This window comes from Molothrus aeneus, chromosome 4, assembly GCF_037042795.1.
Source record: "Molothrus aeneus isolate 106 chromosome 4, BPBGC_Maene_1.0, whole genome shotgun sequence".
Lineage (NCBI taxonomy): Eukaryota > Metazoa > Chordata > Aves > Passeriformes > Icteridae > Molothrus > Molothrus aeneus.
Window position 1 is genome coordinate 12436781 of NC_089649.1, and position 19802 is coordinate 12456582.

Sequence of the window (19802 nt, forward strand, 5' to 3'; positions counted from 1 at the left end):
CCTCTGAGTTTGCAAAACTCGCAGGGAGCAGCCGGTCTCAGTGCCACTCCAGGTGGCGAGCTGGACTGTAGCAGTATCTTAGGAGCAGCCGGCTGGAAGACCAGAGGCGAGCAGACCCCAGGGGTGTCAAATCAAAGTGCAGCACTAACCCCAAAGCAGCGGCAGAAGCAGCGGGGGTCCTGGCGGATGCGGGATGCTGAGCTAAAGTGTAGCAAAACCCCCGAAACAGTGGCAGAAAAGAGAGCGGGGTTGTGTGGATGATCCTTCCTTTGCGCAGCTCACCCGCCACTGCTGGTCCAACGGCCGGGTGCCGCACAGAGGGAACGGCCCGGCAGGGAGCGCTCCCGGCTCCTGGGCCTTGGCACAGCACGCACCGGCCCTGGGCTCCCAAATGGCAGAGGGGCAGAGAAACAAACTGGCTGGCCCTGGTCGCAGTGCCTAAAGGAGATTTAAAAAAACCAAACAAACAAAAAAAACAAAACAAAACAAAAAGCCACAAGAGGGGAAGATATAGGACAAAAACCACAGGGCAACAGGACCCCAGGTCAGACCCACCATGCCGTATGGCAACAACTATGTGGATCACCCCACCAGAAGGAAAAGCAGCTCCTGGCTCCCAGCCTCCACAGGATCCTGGACCACCCTTCACCCATCACAGTATTCCCAATTCCCAAGCTGGAATGGGGGGGGCAGTGGCACTTTTGGACACAAAACATGGTTATGGAATATGAACGATTCCCAAGACAGCAAGGGGAAAGAGGGGGGAAAACATAAGTAAATGAGGCAAAAATGTCTAGAGCTGCACTGTGAGATGTGGGCTCATAGTACAAGTGCCAGTAGTAGAGTGGCTACGTTTCATGCTGTACATATATCTAATTATCAACTTTGTTGCAATGAGGTACAAACAAATATGATAGAATCATAGAAAGTCTTGGGTTGGAAGGGACCTTGAAGATTATCCAGTTCCAACACTCTGCCATGGGCAGGGAACCCTCCTTTAGAGCAGGTTGTTCAGAGTCCCATCCCACCCATATGTCCATCTATCTATAATATGCTTGCCAGAAATTAAATATTCTGTACTCAAATGGTGCCACCTATAAAAGCCAAGATCTGTACAAACATAGCAGTTTAACATTAAAAATAATTTACCATATGACCTGCACTCTCTTTCTGATTACACTGTTAATTTTAATGTAAATGCATATTTGTATTCTGAAAAAGATATTTCAGTATCTGTATTGTTTATAGCTGGAGTAGGGAAACACTTTATGGAAAGCAATTTGTTCAAATTAATTCTTCAGTTGCCCATGGATGTGCCATACTCATCATTAAATTTATTTCATATTAAAAATTATCGCTGAAAAAATGTTAGTATATAATTCTTAGTTTATAATACATTTCTAAGCACTTCATTGCACAGAAGTCACATTCTACAGTCTAACATTATGTACAGATCACATGCTATAAATTCTGTCTCTATTTTACATAAGCAATTCAGCAATTATCCAAGCATTTTTCTGGGCAACTGTATCAGAACACATACATAAAGTGAATGTAAGAGTACTCATATACTGTCACCCTTAATAAGAGTAGAAAGACTCCACCCATATCTTTAGATAAAGGAATGCAATTCCACAAATTGAGTGGTCTAGAATCATTCTTTGGGATAAACAGAGGGGAAAGAGTTTTTACAGGAGTCACTTGGTGTCTAATCTTTCCTCTGCCCTCAAGGAATAATGATTTCTAAAAACATATGTACTGGAAAAAAAATTATGCCCTTAACAAGGGCTAAACTCCTACAAACACACAAGCTCTGTAAATGTATAGCTGAAAATTATGTCTATAGGAAACTTTTGGACAAAGTGCATGAAATTCATAGAATGTTTTTCCCAATTAATGGGGCCCACATGGGAGGATTTGACAGAACAAAATAGACAACTACATTGCAAAATTCTATGTCTGAGATGCTTTCACTAGAATCTCATCATAGTCCATGGAGATGAGTGGCATTGATGGCTAAAGATTTTGTTAGTTTTTTATATATTTTTTCATATATTTGTAGCTTTGTAGATTTTTTATATAGTTGTATGGTTTCTAGGACGTTTCCTGCCCTTTCTCACAATAAGCTAACCCCTATGTACATATTCTTGAAATTCTGTTTAGTCTTATACTTAAGAAGAGACCTCCTGACAAGGACATCTTGTTTTCCACCAGAACTTAAGAGACACAAGAAGAAATGAGTCAAAGAAGCCCCTGGACCAGCTCCAAGGGGCTGGCACAAGGGTGGGTTACCGGGGCAACTGATCTCCTATTGGATGTACCTGCTAGATTTAGTAATTAATTAACCTTATAACAATTGTAGAAATCCTTTATCACATGTGCACAGAGCCATATTTGTGCATCTGAAAGCTTTCAATAAAGAGTTGCTTTTTACCACTTAAACACTGTTAAAAGTTTTGTCTTTTGATTTTAGGCAGCAATATTACAATGGACTACACATCTCACCCTAAAGTGAGATGCACATAAAGCAAGTCAGATGATTTATGTCCACTAGGTGTAAACACATAAATTGCACATCTTATAGATAAGATGAATCCTATCCCATATTAATTTTTAGCAAAACTTGTGACTGTGAAAGCCCCACTACTAAGTACCGTTCAGCAAGTAGAAACACATTTCTTGGACCATTTTATGGGTTCTGCTTGCCCACAAATAGAAACTTGCATGCCAGAGAAAAACACATTTTTGTAACATGTTCAACAGAGAGAAGGCTTCAGATTTTTCCTAGAGATAAATAAACTTAATTAGAATTCAAAGGAACACTTTTTGACTTCTTTCTTATTAAGGGATAGAATCTTCTCCATTTATGGAAAAAAGAGTACATCTACTAATGTAAAAAAATGTGGAAACAAGATGGTTTGGCATGCATTTCTTAACTGTGTTTCATCAAGCTTCTATTCTTTGTGTAAGTTCTCAAGTTTGCTACATGAGCAAATCTTACACAATGACTGTCATTAAACTCCTCATTTAAACAGTTGATTCAAGTGGAATATCATGGTTCTCTAGTCTGCCAGATAAGCACTGGAAAGCATTGCTTTGCTATTTGATGTTTCCCTTCTTTTAAATTCTAAAGAATCCCATGACTTGCATAATAAGCAGCTTTACATTTTAAACTCAATGAGCAGAGACACTGAAGCAAAGGAGAAATCTATCATTAAAAGAATAAACATCTCTGTTGATGCTTCATTGTTGAAAGGCTTTCTTGAATAAAACAAAAACCTTTTCTTGCTTTGAGACACAAGTGGATTTCCAAATCCCGCAGTGGTCGGAACAAAAAATGAGTTCAAGTCCACAAAGCAGGGAGTATTTCTGCAAAAACAAACCCTGTCAACAAAGGATATTCTGTTTCAAAGTACTATTGCAATGGAAATTAAGACTCTGGCATTTTTACCCACATGAATTCACATCTTCATTGCAATCCTAAACAAAAGGATACAAGGAGTTTATGAGCAAATAGTAGATTACACTGTTGATTAAATAAGGTGCTACAGTTTGGGATTGAAGATAGGTTGCTTTCAGCACTTGCTTCAACAATAGAAGCACAGAGTGGTTTGGGTTGGAAGAGACCTCAAAGTTCATCTTGTTCCAAACCCCTGCCGTGGACAGGGACACATTCCACTTAGACCAGGTTGCTCAGAGCCCCATCCAGCCTGGATTTGAACACTTCCAGGGATGGGGCATCCATAGCTTCTGTGGACAACCTGTTCCAGTGTCTCACCACCCTCACAGGGAAGAATTTCCTCCTACTAGATGGGGCATCCATAGCTTCTGTGGACAACCTGTTCCAGTGTCTCACCACCCTCACAGGGAAGAATTTCCTCCTACTAGCCAATCTAAACCTGCCCTCTTCAATTTAAGACATTCCCCCTCGTCCTATCACTATATGCCTTGTAAAAAGTCCCTCCCCTGATGTCTTGAAGCCCCTTTAGGTACTGGAAGGTGTTATCAGGTATCTCCAGACCCTGTTTTCATAGGAGAGGTGTTCCAGTCCTCTGATCAGCAAAAGAAAACAATAGAAAAATTGGGAGTAGGCCTAAAGAACATTTGCACAGCAACTCTAGAGACTGCAAAAATACTCAAAATGAGTAAATTTTAACAGCAATCTCACATTTCAGTTACTTTCCTTGTATACTGCAGGATCACTGTAACTATAATTGTTTACATACATTTATATGACTGAGCAAGAGCTAGAGAGAAAGATTCCAATTTCAGCCATTTCTTAGCAAGGAATGATCTTACAGTCATTTATATTATACTGTCATTGAGTTACACCTGTAAATCAACACATCAATTTCCCAAAAACCCAACAAACCAACACATACAAACTCACCCAGAAAAACAAACCTGCTGTGGTAACAATAGTTCACAAACAAATCTTGGAGACAGATGTTTCTTTTGTAGCTGAAGGGAGCATTTATGACTATGAAGAAAAAAGTGTTTCTCAGTTCTCCACAGTCTCCATTGCATCACTTACTGAATATTTTTAGTAAAAATCATTCCTCTCTTTCTCAAATTTGGTGCAGACTTTGTTTGCAAAATATCCATTTTTTAGACAAAATGTTATGATTGGAAAACATTAGTTCTAAACCAAAAAGCTGCCTGGCTGCCTCTTTTTCCCAGTTCTCCTTTACAGCCTTCTGGATGTGTAAGTGCACCAAAGGCAGTGACATAAAGGTAACAATCTCAGGGTACTTATTTAGGCTTTAACTGCATTTTAAACTAAAGAGTAGAAGTACAATGTGATGAGGAAATACATGGCAAGATTCCAAAGGCTTTGACTTCTTATTAAAATCTAGAATTAAAATCTTCACCCTGTAACCAGCTTTGCCCAGAAGGAGGAGTATGGAGGACAATAGGTACTGTCAATGTGCATGTAACAAACTCATTAAAGCTGTACTGAAGTGTGAGTGCAGTACTAAATATCTGTACTTTGTACTTGAAGAAAAAAGTTATCAAATATCTTGGAGATCACTGAAACATTGTTCAGCTTGAAAAACTGGAGGGAGAGTAGGAAGGACTTAATATATCCTTTATAAATATGTTTCATATGCAAAGTAGGTCATTTGAGAGTATTCCAAGGAGCACCATGTGCTTAGCATTTGGATGCAGAAGTGGTGCAAGGTAACCATCATTCACCACCCAAGTAAATCACTTGGACAACTTGCTTTAATCCAGTAGTGGTATCATTTAAGCATCAAAGAAAAGATTCATTATTCTTTCTTTGGGTTTCACTCATATAAATTTTAGAGGTCTTTTGCTATGTATAACCAATTCTTGAAATTCATCTCCTGCACAGGTAAGCAAACCCTTTCTCCAAAGCAGGAAAATGTCCCAAGTTTCTCTGAATTTCAAAGGTGTTTCTTTTAAAGACATTTACTTAAACACAGGCACCACAATTCCTTCTTCCTCAGCAGGTAATTTCTCAGCAGAATTTGGCTGACTTAATTGGTTTCACACTTGATTGTAGAGAAGCTTAGCTCCAGAGTGCATATACAGCAGTTAAAACACAGAGATCATTATCCAGTCTCTGCATAACTACATGATACAACCCAAATTCTAAGAGGCTTCAACTGTTTTCCTTCTTAAAGTAGAACCCAAATATTGTGGTAAAACTTTAGAAAAATATCTTAATTAAATCTTGGGGAGTACGGAATACTCAGGAGACCACAAATGCATGATCAGATCAAAATTGAGTTTACACAAAAGAGGAATTGCTGAAAATTGCATTTCAAGAGATGAAATAGTTGTAAAAGAGAAAAAATGTGAATTCATGCTGTCTTTCTGTGGAAACACTTGTTTTTGTGAATCTGCTCATACAGAACTGTATAAATTCAAATATTTCAACAAAGTTAAAACATCGTTTTACCGTTGTGCATATGCAAGACCAAAAAAATTCACAGATCCTTCAATGGTGTGTTCAACTGTGTAAATTACAAAGGTTTAGGGAATACAGATAGTGGAAACTCGTCTTTTCCTAATACATGAAGGTTTCAGAAAATTTAGGAAAAATGGATTAAATAAGGTGTACATTTTTCTTTACGAGCTAAACTCAATCTATTGTGAATTGCAGCATTTTAAAAATCAGTAAGAAATCTCTTATAATCACTGAATAAATGCACAGGTTTAATATTGAGTATTAATCCTTTTCTTTGCGTATGACCTAAAGACAGTACAATTCAAGGCACAACTTTATTACAGCTAAGCAGTAAAATGAATCTTGTTATTGAGAATTTGCTTGAATCCTATTCTGAGCCTTATATTGAGATATAAGTGCTTCCCTGAAAGATTACCTTGCAGTAAGTATTCATCCTCCTGAAACATAAATTCTGCAAATTGTTTTCTGATGGGCAAAAATGTAGCTCAATCAACAAAGAATGAGCAGTTCAAATAATGTAAAGGAGGAATGATTAAAAAAAAGAAAAGTAGGGCTTGCAAATTTGCAAATTATATCATCACAGAGAATCTGCCTGGTACTGCCTGTTCATAGTCTTAGCAATCTTATATCCTTGGAACAACACTTGTGAGCTTGAAGAGAGAAGGTGGCATCTCCACAGCAGCTACTAAGACAAAACTTTTACATATAAGAGAATAAGGAGGTTTTACTGGGTAAGTACATTCTGTCTGGGGTAGAAAGGCACAGCAATCACAAAGAAAGAGTCAGCTTGGAACATGACAGACAAAGAAGGAAACTGCAATACCACTGGAGTGTTTTTATGAGTTGCCCAAACTGCAATTTACTCCAAAGAAGAAATCATCTGCAAATGGTGAGGTAACTTAGAGTCATCTTTTTATAGTTTTTAACTTCCCAGTATCAAAACCATTTCATAAACATTCACATTAGTCCAAATTTCCAAGAAATTTCCACCTCTATTTTGTAAGCTATTTCCATTTCTCTGTTTTATAAGCTACCATCTTTCCCACAAATAGTAGAAAATAACTTCAAGAATGTAATTTCAAAATGAATAAAATTTCCCAAAAAGGTAAAATGAGAAAAAAATGTATTTGAAAGAACTTCTTCAATATAATTTTCCCTTGGAACAGATAACACTGGAGAACTGCTGTGACTGAAAAATATGAAGTTTTAAACCTCATCCACTGCAGATAATTATCTTCAAGTGTCAAGCATTAAAAAAAAAAAACAGGTTTGCAAGAATTAAACCAGTAGAAACAAGTAAATACTGCAATTACACAGAGGCACTGGAAATTTTTGTAGGCTAGTCATGAAAGCCGGGTAGGCAGATCAGCATGGTAATTTCTAACTTCTGAATGGGAAAAGAATTGAGCCTCTCCTCAGAGTATGAGGGCTACATTGCCAATGAAATGACTATTCAGTGGTGGTAAAGCAACAGTGTTTCAGTACCACACTATTATTTATTACATCATATTTAAAATTTTCTACTAAAAATGAGTTACAGATGTACATTCCCAATTCCCAGACACAGTTCTCACTAGGTCTTATCTGCACCACTTGCAGATGCAAAGGATCCACAAAGGAGAAAAAAATTCCTTTTCAGACAGAAAACACTGTCCTGAACATTTAAGAGACAGATAAACATGCCAAGAAAATAACATAGAATGTGAATCCAAGCAATTTCTTTGGAAAGCCTTTAGCTACCAACAAACCTCCTACGAAACCTTCCAGATTTTGGCAGCCTTTGACAGCCAGAGGATAAACCACACAAATAAATGGCTGTGCTACCCACACCTACAGATTTTTCTAACTGTTCAACCTTTATTTAGTATTTCAACCAATTTTGAATGACCCTCCAGATGTTCATTTATCTGCTTTGTCAGGTCCCATTCCTCTAAGAAGAATTTTGGCTTCCAGAACTAAGGGTTTGCTCCCAAGAGTTCCTACAAGAAAAGGTCCTTACCACAATTTAATCATTAAACCAAACCACGAGTATAGTAGCTGTCCTGATCCAAAATAATGACAAAGGCTTTCTAAAAACCAGAGACAATTGAGGCTTTGTACCCAAATATTTTCCTGGACATGTTCACTTCACTGGTACTAAACATACTGTGTGTCAGTACTGTCTGACTTGTCCAAGGAAGATACAGGACACTGTTTAACAAATAAACAGGAAATTCTGTAAGAAGAAAGTAACTAAATTATAATCATCAGGGTTTGTAAGAAATGGGGAAATTATTTCTTTTGAAGGAGGAAACAAACACAAAGAATTCTTGCAGCACATTCAGCCAAGCTAAATTAGGTGAGCATATGTTTTCCATACTCTTTCCTCAAAGCACACAGAGATCCTGCCAGCAAAGTTCTGAAATGACATTTTGTTTAACTACTACTTTACCATGAATGTATCGCATCAAAACTTCATATTCACAGGAATAAGGTCAGGCTTTACTCACTGATGTAAATCCAGAAAAAGCATCACCAGAACCTATAGATACTGTTTGTGCATGCAAATCACAAACATTCTTAATTCTCTCTTGTTTACCTAACTAAGGAATTTAAGTCCATACAAAGAAGGGGCAATTAAAAGCTCAAAAGGAAAACATATATCACATATGTAAAATAAATTATATAGGAGCTATTAATTTACAGAATCAAGCTAGAATTAGGATTTAAATGGTTATTGAAATATATATGAGATTTTTTTTTCTGTCCTTTGCTTACTATAAAACATTTGAGAACAGTATGGCATTTGGGATTGCAGTTTTGTTCTTACAACTATTAAAATATATAAGCAAATCTACTTGTGTAGCTGTTAAGGACATTCTTGGGGAAGTTATTTGAATTTTCACATAGTCTGGCAACACATTTGCAATTATTTTGTTTTATTTAGAACTCATGAAATATAATTACAATTTAAAAGCTGATTCATATTTAAATTTGACCATTTGTAATTTTTGTTTAAAAGCTGAATATTGAAGTTAAAATAATACAAAATAGGATTATTTCAATGTATTGAGTATGGTATTATGATTACAACTGATTTTTGTGTCTGTAGCAGTTTTTATTCCAGAATTGCAATACGTTAATTATAGTTTCTGTTCGAAAAAGCCTTTGTCCCAGGAAGCCTGTTTAGCACATGTTTAGTGAGATAAATGCACAAGCTTAAATTTAAGTTCATTTTAATGTGATTTCCTGAACAGTGGTGTGGTTTTAGCACATAAGTAAGAGAGGTTTTTTTGCTTTACAAATACAAATTTACAAAAACAGTGTCCCTGAGGTCTTCTTGACTCACATCTCTTTAATGGATTTTGCTCTACTGTAATTCAAAGAAATGAAACACAGATCAAGACAAATATTTTTCCTTCATTTGGGGCAGATTTCAGACCTGGGACTTTTTCAGACCTAGGATTTCTCTGAAAAAAAATTACTTAACTGTGCAAAAGTGGGAACATAAACCCAAATCTGAGGTTACTCAGATTTCCTGGTTCTTTCAGATTTGCCTCTGAAATTGCAGAAAATTAACTTGCAATAGGAACATTAGCTCTCTGGTCAAAATGCCAGTGAGAGTCATTGCAGCTTTACAAAGCCAACAAACACATAACAAGAATGCAAAACACTTGAAGAACATAAAGAGATGTACAAGTATGCTCTGTTCTATCATTGCTACATGTGCTTCAGGAGCTTCCCTGGGCAGAATGATTTAACCAAGTAATGGGTCTAAACCAGACAAATCCATTCCAGTACCAAGACACCAGTAGACACAAACCTGATCTCCTCTAGAGGTGGACAAACACGTTAATCAAAGAATCATAGAACAGCTTGTATCAAAAGTACTTTTAAAGGCTATCTAGTCCAACCTCCCAACCACGAGCGGGAACATCTAGACCAGTTTGTTTGTTCAACAGTGAACCTGAGTCAATCTCCTAAATCTCATCAAATGGCACTTCTTTTCCTTTTTCAAGATGCAATTTGAAGACTATTGCAGTAGATTATAAGAAGAGCTGGATAGTGAGCAAAGGGAATGAAAAATCTACTCTCCAGCACTTGATCTGCTGCTTGGTGACTGCCCAGCCCTCTAATTTTTTAAGGTCTCTCTGCAGAGCCTCTCTGCCCTTGAGGAAGTTGACAACTCCTTGCAATTTAGTGTCATCAGCAAATTTACCTTCAAGTCCTGCATCCGGGTTGTTATAAGTTGTTGAAGAGCACAGTTGAAGCCTCTTAGATGGAGGATAGAGCCCTGTAACCCCACTAGTGACTGAGCACCAACCTGATGTCACCCCAATCCCTCTATGAATATGGAAGTTTTCTCAAAGGGAAATCAACTCTGTTGGGGAAATCCTTCTAATGATAAGCAGGAAAAATGTTATATAACAGTACTCGATCCATTGTCATGAATGAGGGCACAGACTCTTTCTTCTTCCAAAGGCAATCAAATTTATTTGCCATCAAGCAAGGCCTTATATACTGTAAAACTAGGTAATACTGTGCTAAAAATACTCTGACTAAACTTATACTTGATAACATTCTTGTGAGCTAAAACAAACACACATTGGCAGCATGCCACCTCCTGTGTTGCTGTCCACATGTCCTCTTGACCAGTCAGCACTCTGATCATGCAGTGTCCATACACACATTAAATAACTTGTTTTTAGTCTTCATGCCTGCTGTACATTTCCCAAAGTGCTTTTTGTGAACAGAAGTAAACAGAAGCGAACAAAGGCCCTTTTTTCTGTAGGACTTTTCTTATTTCCTACAATCAACAAAACTTAAGCACTTTGAATCTAGTATGTTTGTACATCCACTTTTCAAAAACACTGGAAAAGTCGTGATAATTCCTATTTTCTTGAGGATTAACAAACGCCATGAGGTAGGAACGAGGCAGAAGAGAGGATAGAGATTTCTGAAAAACTACCAACAGTTCCTTACAATCTAACTGATCTGAATACAGGCCCATTACCCAGTGCTAAGCATCAATACACACCAATGTATTTCTACTTCTTATTTTAGTTTGCACAGAGGAGGGAGGCAGTTGGTAACCCACAAAACTTTACACTAACTCATCAAAACTTTACACTGTTTATACATCTCAACAAACAGAAGCATCAGCATTCATTGGTTACAGATTATATAACTATTTCATTAGTTAATGCTCAAACCTCTATTTGCTTATTGTATCTCTTGCTTCTAATGTTAATTAGTCCTCACATGCAATTCATTCCTCTACTTGAGTCAGGGGCCCATTTTTAGTAGGTGGTCAACCAGTCGGTTGCTGCAATCTCCCACTGCCGTAATTATCTTTTCCCCAGTTACTGCTTAGTTCTGCTCACTTCATTCCTGGTGGCTCTCATCCAGACAGCCCATTCATCTTCACTTCCCTATTTCATAAAATAAAGAATTAGCCAAGCAATTGCTTAATGAGCTATGCTTAGCTATAACTACTGATCAACAACTAAAAAAAAATTAATAAATTTTGATTCAAGTCTTGAGGGCTCAAACCTCGCGGGGCTTGATATCAGTACCACAGAGCACTCACTCAGTGCAACACCTAATGCATAAAATTGTTGAAAAACACTAGGGGTTTTGTCATTTCAAACTGCAACTCCTGGCTGTCCCAGGAGCACAAAGGGCTGGTGGGAAGCAGGGAGCAGGCAGCACAGAGCAATGTTTATTAAGCCAACATCTAGGTTCTGTCCCGACTTCAATTTCTAATTTCAGAATTTAGCCTCAAGCAATATGTCATTACTTTTCTCATATTGGAGTAAGAATAACATAGATAATTACAATAACACCATTTCTGCAGAAAAATCTCATTTCCCAAAGTAGAATGCAAGTCACCTTGCCTAGCCCCCTCTAACACTCACACAGTTTGAAACTCCATCTGCTCTGGATAAAATAAAACTTTGAAAACATGGGCTTTCTGTGAAGCTAGAAACAGTCAAAAAGGTAATATGATCTTTAACAGACATTTATTTTTCTAAATATGGTATCCAAAGTGGGTACTTGAGAGGTACTTTCCATTTGGGATATAGTTCTGGTGCATCTGGCAGTGAAAGGTGAACTAGAGCATTAACTTTGCTTTGTCACTGGTATCTCTGAATGTGACAGAATTAATGATTTCCCATGACCTGAGCACACAAGTCTACATGTTCTCAGAGATGGCAGTCTGCCTTATGAAGGTCTCAAAACAGCTTTAGATCTGAAGGGAAAAGATGATATAGACCTTTCTTGTCTCTTTCAATCTTTCAATACTTTTTCAATACTTTGAAAAAAGGACAAATTAAGACCAAAATGCCAGCTGGAGAGACCTGTACATTGATGAAGTTACTGAACCTGGGGTTTGTGGATTTTTGGTTATTTTCCAGGTGTCTAGTGCCCTGGTTGAGTTACTGAAGAACAGTCCAAATGCCCTGAAACCCCAAACTTAGATGCTGCCATGAAAGTCCTATTGTATTACAGATACTTTAACTGTCAGCAGAAAGTCAGAGGCTGCTCTGATTTGTGACAACAGCAAAACATTATTTTGCAATAAACTTAATAAATGTGCAATAAGACTATTATTAAATAATAAATATAATTAAATAACCAGCTTATTAGTATTGAAAGCCTGGCACTGTATGTTATTTCTTATGCTATTATCAATAGTAATAAATATTTAGCTTGATAAAGCTGAACAGTGGCAGAAGATTCTTTCTTAAATATTTGTTTTGCTTGACATCAAAAGCAGGAAGTCTAAATTGTTTCCCACCAAGAACATCCTGGAAACCCTCTCTGGGAATTGCAGCCCCCTCAGAAATACCACACTCCATCACTGAGCACATATTTAAAACACTTGGAAGAACATGAGGCTGACACAATGTATGAGAACATTCTTGCAGTCTGCCCAGCTTGCTCTTTTTTTGGTCATTTGCCATCTTGCCAAGACATTCATTCCACCTTTCACACCATTACTCATAATGAGAAGATTTATTATTTTTATTTGAACACTGTGATCAGCATGATTTTGCAGAGTGCACATTGATCTTTTCAGATTTGTGTTCACAGAGGTTTCTTGACTAGTGTGAGCTGGCGGATGACGACCTCAGTGACCAGGAGATTGTCCCAAACATTGCAATCAAATAGCAGGTCCAATGACATTGTGGCATGTATATTTTTTTTCTAAATTGAATTAAGTCCAGGTTGGCCAGAGCTCTGATCAACCTGGTCCAGTGAAAGGTGTCCCTGCCTGTTGAAGTTCTAAATGCTGAGAATTTTAGACAGGAGGGTTGGAATGAGAAGATCTTGAAGGTCACTTCCAATCCAAACCATTCTATGATTCCATGAAAATAATGTCATTTTACCAAACCAGTCCCAAAGACAGGAAGGCCCCTCAGCAGCAGGAAACTTCTCCATGGAATTCAAGCAGACTGAAAAATATGCATTCAATTAAATCCATCCATTAAATGAAAAAGACAGATAAGATAATTAAACAATAGCTCTTTCTTGCTATGAACTGTAAAAAGATGAGGGGAAGCAGCATTGTGGCCATATACTGCACTGTCCTAGGAGCTAATGCCATCCTGCAGTCCTAAAAGGTGGTGGAGCCTGTTATGGAGATACCAATTTTGGAGTATGACAGGTGAGATACATGTCCATGAAGGACTGAGGAATGCTGTGGGAAAATGTTGCTGCAAATTCAGCTTGGCTGTATCATTCCTCTGCCTACATCAATGGCACTGTAGGGGATGTAACACTAAGCTTTGGTCTGCTCTGGTGTGTCCATTCTAATATTCCAGCTTACATACTTTCAAGATTCTTTAGCAGGGATTTCGTTTTCCTGAAGTGCTTTTCTCTTTTTTTCTGAATAGTAATAGTTATCAGACTGCTGCCAGATAACATTTTTCTGTCTCTCAATGATCCATCAGCTGATATTCTTTCCTGAAAGCATTTCAAAGTGTCTGTAAGATAGGCCTAGGCTTTGTAGGCATTTCATCTTTCAAATCTGGTTTCTGTATTACCTATAGTTTTTGAAAAGCTACTTTCTACTGTTATTTCTTCTGTTATTTTTAAGAGAGGCTACTTCTGTACAGAAAGATTTTGAACTCACACCTATTAGAAGTTTACCTTCTGGGGTATCTGCACAGATGTCTGAGAAAGACCTCCCTGGAAGCTGTAAGGCATATTCACTCTCCATGGATATTTCATCTGTTTCAGTAAATAACAGGTAGCTCTGGGATGAAAACCAGGTGAAGATGGTTCTGAAAAACTGCATCTCATTCCCCAGGCAGCAGGGTCTCTCAATCCCTGCAGAAGGGAAAGGCAAGACCTCAAATTGCAGCAGTTACACCCACCCAAGCTTTCAGTCAGAGCCCTCTTTTAGGAAGCCTCACTCTTAGATCCTAGAAAAGGTGATGTATTTAAAGGACTATGAAACAAAATTGTTGTTGCTGCCTAATTTTCAAGGCTATAAGAAAAGGTTGCTCACAGACCTTGAAGAAAATGTCAAGGTACAGAGGATTTTTCTCCTAAAACCTTTTTGCCAGTTGAAAGTTTACTGCTCTCAGCCTGGAGTGGAAGCAAAAATAATGTACATACTATAACAACCCCAAGGCACAACATGAAAAAAAAAAATAGAAAGAAATAATTCCCATCAAGGTTAGAGAAACATAACACAAAAATTACAGTAATGTAGCTAACAGGTGTAAGAAAGAAAAATTGATGGATTAGATAGGACTGGATCAACATGTGACACCAGTGTGGCCTGACCCTTAGAGCAGAGGTGCATAAAGAGCAAATTACTGCCAAAAGCAGCTTGTGATTGACTGCCAGGAAGAATTAATTTGCCAAAGTGGAAGAGGAGTGTGAGACGAGATTCATGTGTGAGAGAAGACAATGCATGCATACTTCTGGAAGGTACAGTGCCAGCCAAACAGAGCTAGTAGGCAACTTCAGGGTGCATCCCTCAACATGATTCAGAGATGTTTCGATGGCACAGCTGATTTCTGAGGCATGTAGGAGAAGGAAAATAAACCCAAAAGTTTCTGCACACAGATATAAAGACAACAGCCTGCACTTGGGGTGGGCCGAGGGTAATGGTTGTGAAATGATACACACTACATGAGGTAACTGGTTTTTGGATGCACAGTGTTTGTGGACAAATTCCCATGGGAGCAAGAAAATCTGAGTGTGTCCCACCATTACTGTTTGCTATATTCAGTATCAGGTGAGAGACTAAAGAGCTCGATGTTATATCTGAGAACAGATAACTACCTATGACATTTGGGGTCAGACAGGGGATGCACTGTAAAAGTACTTGGCCCATTGTCTCAGGTAGCAAGATGGGGGGTGTGGGGGTGTGTATTCTATTGCCATCTGTTAGAACCAGGTGAGGCAGCTACCTTCTGTTAATTGAGCCACCTGTTAAAACCAGGTGGGGTGGTTTGCTTTATCTCTTCCACAACCAATCCTCCCTCTGGGAAATATCTTCTTTTAATGGGCCATTGAGTGTCACTGCATGGCTGATAAAATTCCTTCATCCCTTTGGGAGATGCTCCACCCAGGGGAGGAGCCAAGCATTCCTACATGGATATAATCTGAGATTTGGAACACCACAGGCAGCCTTTTCCCACTGGATTCCCAGAGGAGCAGCTTTCTTCTCCACTGGATTCCCAGAGGAAGACCAGGCCCATCTACACCACCACTGGACTTTCAAAACAAAACTCCACCCTTCTACAGATCACTGCTCCAACAGAACCACACCTGTCACTGCAGGAGGGCTGCAGCCACCATTTAATGGGATTGCTACTAACACCCTGACCCACAGGGTGTCAGGTCATAATCTGACCCTGTCACTGTTGTTTTGTATTACTGAATTTTTATTTTATTTTTATTTTTTCCTATAAAGAACCGTTATTCCTACTCTCATATCTTTGCCTAAGAGCCCCTTAATTCCAAATTTATAATAATTTGGAGGGATGGGGGGTTTACATTGTCTATTTCAAGGGAGGCTCCTGCCTTCCTTAGTAGATACTTGTCTTTTCAAACCAAAACACTGAATTTTCCTCATCATTTTTTTCACAGAACTTGAACACAATCCTATAAGGAGGTAAAAAATGCCACTTGTTATCTAAAGTGGCTAGCAGGAGCATGTCCTCCTCACAGCATGAAAGCACATTATACTGATATGCTAGAGAGAGCCATAGCCAAACTAACATTTCTCACATGCCCTATGGAGTCTAACAATGATAATATTTTGATTTCAAAACTGAAATTCAGGCTACGTTGGCCAAAGGGCTTTCCAGAGCTCAAGCTGACCCCTCTGCTTTAGAAGAGTCTAAGGTACTTTTGCCTTATTCAGATTAAGAAATGTTCTGCCTTCTCACTCCTTCCAGTCTAAAATTCTTACCTGAGCATACTGTAACTGAGAACTAAGGTCAGGTGTTTATAATTTTCAGGACAAAATGACAGTAAATTTGAAGATTATTGCAGCTGGGTTTGCCAACATACATGTGCCATTAACCAGTACAACCAGTGAAAACTTCACTGTTCCTTCTTATTCCACTTTTCTCACCTAATGCCATGAAAGAACATGGATTATTTTTTCCATTGAGGAGATTCATAATGTTGCACATTATTCCATTAGCAACTGAATGACTATTCTTTCCGAGAAAAAGTGAAAGAGACTTCAGACATTAAAAGAAGGATTAGTAAAGGACCTGGTGACCTTTTAAGATGATGCAAATGTCTTTTCCAACTGCTTTTGAGTTGAACTTCCCACATGCCAGTTTAATTCTCTTTTCTAAGCCAATGAACAGCTCTCCTAGCATTGTGATGACACATGCATATAGATAGGAATCTGTCCTGAGCTCCCAAAATACTTCAAAAGCCCAGAAGACTGCATTTAAAGTAATTACCAGAGCACTTGCCTTCAATGTATATACCACCTTGCAAATTGTCAGTACTACAGAATGCTCATGTCAACTCATATGGGACCAAAATTATACTAAACCTGACAGCAGCCACACTGACATCACATATGTTCCAAAATAACCCTTGCTCAAAGCCTCAGAACTACAAGAGCATACATTTTCTTGTAACAAAGCCATCATTTCTTTTGTTTGTTGCCTAGAACTAAAACTGGCAAACCAAGCCTAGGTTTCCCTCTAATGCAATTACTTGCTGATATTGTGCCAAGTTCAGACTAATGGTTTTCATGCATCAGTAAATGTATTTGAAGTGAAGATCCTACAGCAGATTTCATACTAACTTGAATAGATTTTTATTACTTTTTCATAAATGGCCTACTTCTTAGCTTGTAGTTCTGCTCTCATAAATATTTCAAACATATAGTTTATCCTTCAACTTCCCAGGAATTGCCATATTAGCTATTGAGGTTTTTTCAAGATGAAATTGATAAAACAAGGGCTTAGTAATGGCCCTTCAAATGAGATAAAGGTCTCATTTTCTGTCTGTCATTAGTTTCAGCTGACTAATTTCTCCACACTGGGTACTTTTGTGTTGTGTGTGTGTGTGTGTCTGTATGTATATATATATATATATATATCTGTGTGTGTGTGTGTATATATATATATATGCAGAGAGAGAGAGAGAGAGAGAGAGATACTATAAATTTATGTGGCTTTATCACATGAAGGAAAGGAAAATAACAGACCATTACAATTCTGTATGAGCTGTCACTAAGCACTAAGGTGCTCCAGCCTTGCCCAGCCTTTCCCCATCTCATAATTTTCTCCTGCAAAAAATGAAGCAACTCTGTGAAAACTGGGGGGTTAGGGAGGGGTGTTTGCATAAAATCCCCATTTTAGGCATTGAGCTAAATAGAAGTGGAGACATGACAGTGTACTCCAAGAGATAAAAAGTCTAAATGTGAATACAACTCTATGACATACATCTTTCTTATGCTGACAAAATAAAGGCCTGTTTTCTGAATGTCTTCCTTGAAACTGTAAATCCAAATTCCATACCCACAGCAGTCTATAAGCAGTTTAAACCTAGAGTGGGCTAGAGAGTTGAAAGGAAGTGAGGCTTCTGCTCCAATGTAGGCTCCAGCCTTCCTTCTGTTTGAGGTTTTGAGGTTTAGGGGTTTAAAGAACCTGGGATAGAGGGCATGGGCTGTCTAATCTTTCACTTACAAAGTCTATTTACAAACATATTTTTGATCTATATTTTCTAGGCATGTAGGAGATAAGAAACTTAGCATTTATGCTCACATCACAGCTATTTTTTCATTTGTTAATGAGTATTACTGTTCAATTTTATTTTCTATCTTAATGGAAGCTAGCATGTCTGGGGATGGGGGGAAGAGTGTTTTTTAGTTCTTCTAAGATATAAACCACTAAGTAACTGCATCCACACATGGGAGTGTTAAAGAAAGTAAACTTTTTTCTTTTTTTTTTTTAAATCTATGTCAGGAGAACCAAAAAGTTCTGAACCTCATGCAGAGAAGCCATGATACCATGGCAGAGATACCTTGTAATAGTCTGTTTTCCATGGTTGTATTCTGCCTGGAACAAGTTCCCTTCTAATCTGAAATAGCCCAAGTGTATTGACTGCCAGGGGACACTGCAAGGAGTCTGAATTTGTGCAGAATGTGGTAGAAGATAGGTATTAACCTCTGTGTGTGGGAGCAGTGCTTTGGTTTCTGGCAGAGGGCTGATTTCTGCTTGCTGCTAGGGTAAGCTGCTATTTAATTTCACGGTGAATTGTGTCACAGCTCTGTTTTTCTTTGCACTCTAAATCTTAGTAAATTGCCAAACACAATATATGTTTGCTTTAAACAACCTGTTCTCATTGTCCATTGATGGGCAAAATTCTAGCTTACTAAAGTGAGTATAATCCAGTAAAATCATTTTACCCTGTGCAGGCAGCAGTGCATCAACAGCTTATGTAAAGTATCAGCCTCTCTCTTTCATACTTAAATGGCCTGAGATTCACATGAACTGACTAACTCTATTTTTAATACACATATCCCCACAGAGCCCTGTCTGGTAGACAATGGATACAGTGACACTCATTTTAAAGATTAAAAATTCTGACACAAACAAGCTGTGGGCCAAATAAACTGTGCCTAATAAGATTCAAGAAGTCGTGCATGCCTCTTCAGAGGCTTCAAACAGTGATAATCTGGCTTCTCTCCACTAAGTCTCTCCTCTTGCTTTTTCCTGCATGCATTTCCCTACCATGGGTGGAGAAGTTGGAAGCAAAGCCTTAAACAGTTTCCAGAATGCAGGGATATCTTGTATTTTAGAAAGAAGATAAGAAACATCACCATACCAAGAACGAAGTATAGTGAGCCTCTAAGTCATACATAATATATTGGCCTCTAAGTCATATCTAATATATTGGCAGTTGTTCAATGTTATTAACACAGAGTTATTCACCCAAGGAGAGACAGTAGCTGGCATTAGTGCAGTTATACAGATTACAAGAAGCCCAGATGAACAAAAGTGTCAAAGCTGTAAGAAAACCCCATTCTCACTCATTCTACCTCAGTGGTTGTTGAATCTGTTGAGGCTGAGAGGAGACTGATTATTTAATCATAGTTTCTTCTTACTATGACATACACAAGCTGATTTTCATAACAGCATTTTTCCTATCAGCTCTGAAATTTCTCTTATAAAATCTCTACTGATCATTTTCTGCTTTGCTTCATCTGATTTTTTCAAATTTCTCACAGACAGTTAAGTTATTCCACTGACTGGCATATGAACATTTATTTACATGCTTAAACATTTATGTAAATGTTTAAAATGTGCCACATGGTCATCAAACTGGACTGGTGTTTCTCATACTCTATCTCTTGCACATTTCTTTTCTTAGTCAAATTTTAGAAGTC

The 19802-nt window shown here is 38.1% G+C and overlaps 1 pseudogene; it reads left to right on the top strand.

The window, feature by feature from the left end:
* Nucleotides 1-556: 556 nt before the first annotated feature.
* The window catches only part of LOC136555844 (uncharacterized), a 49363-nt pseudogene continuing 30117 nt past the window's right edge, over nt 557-19802 (top strand).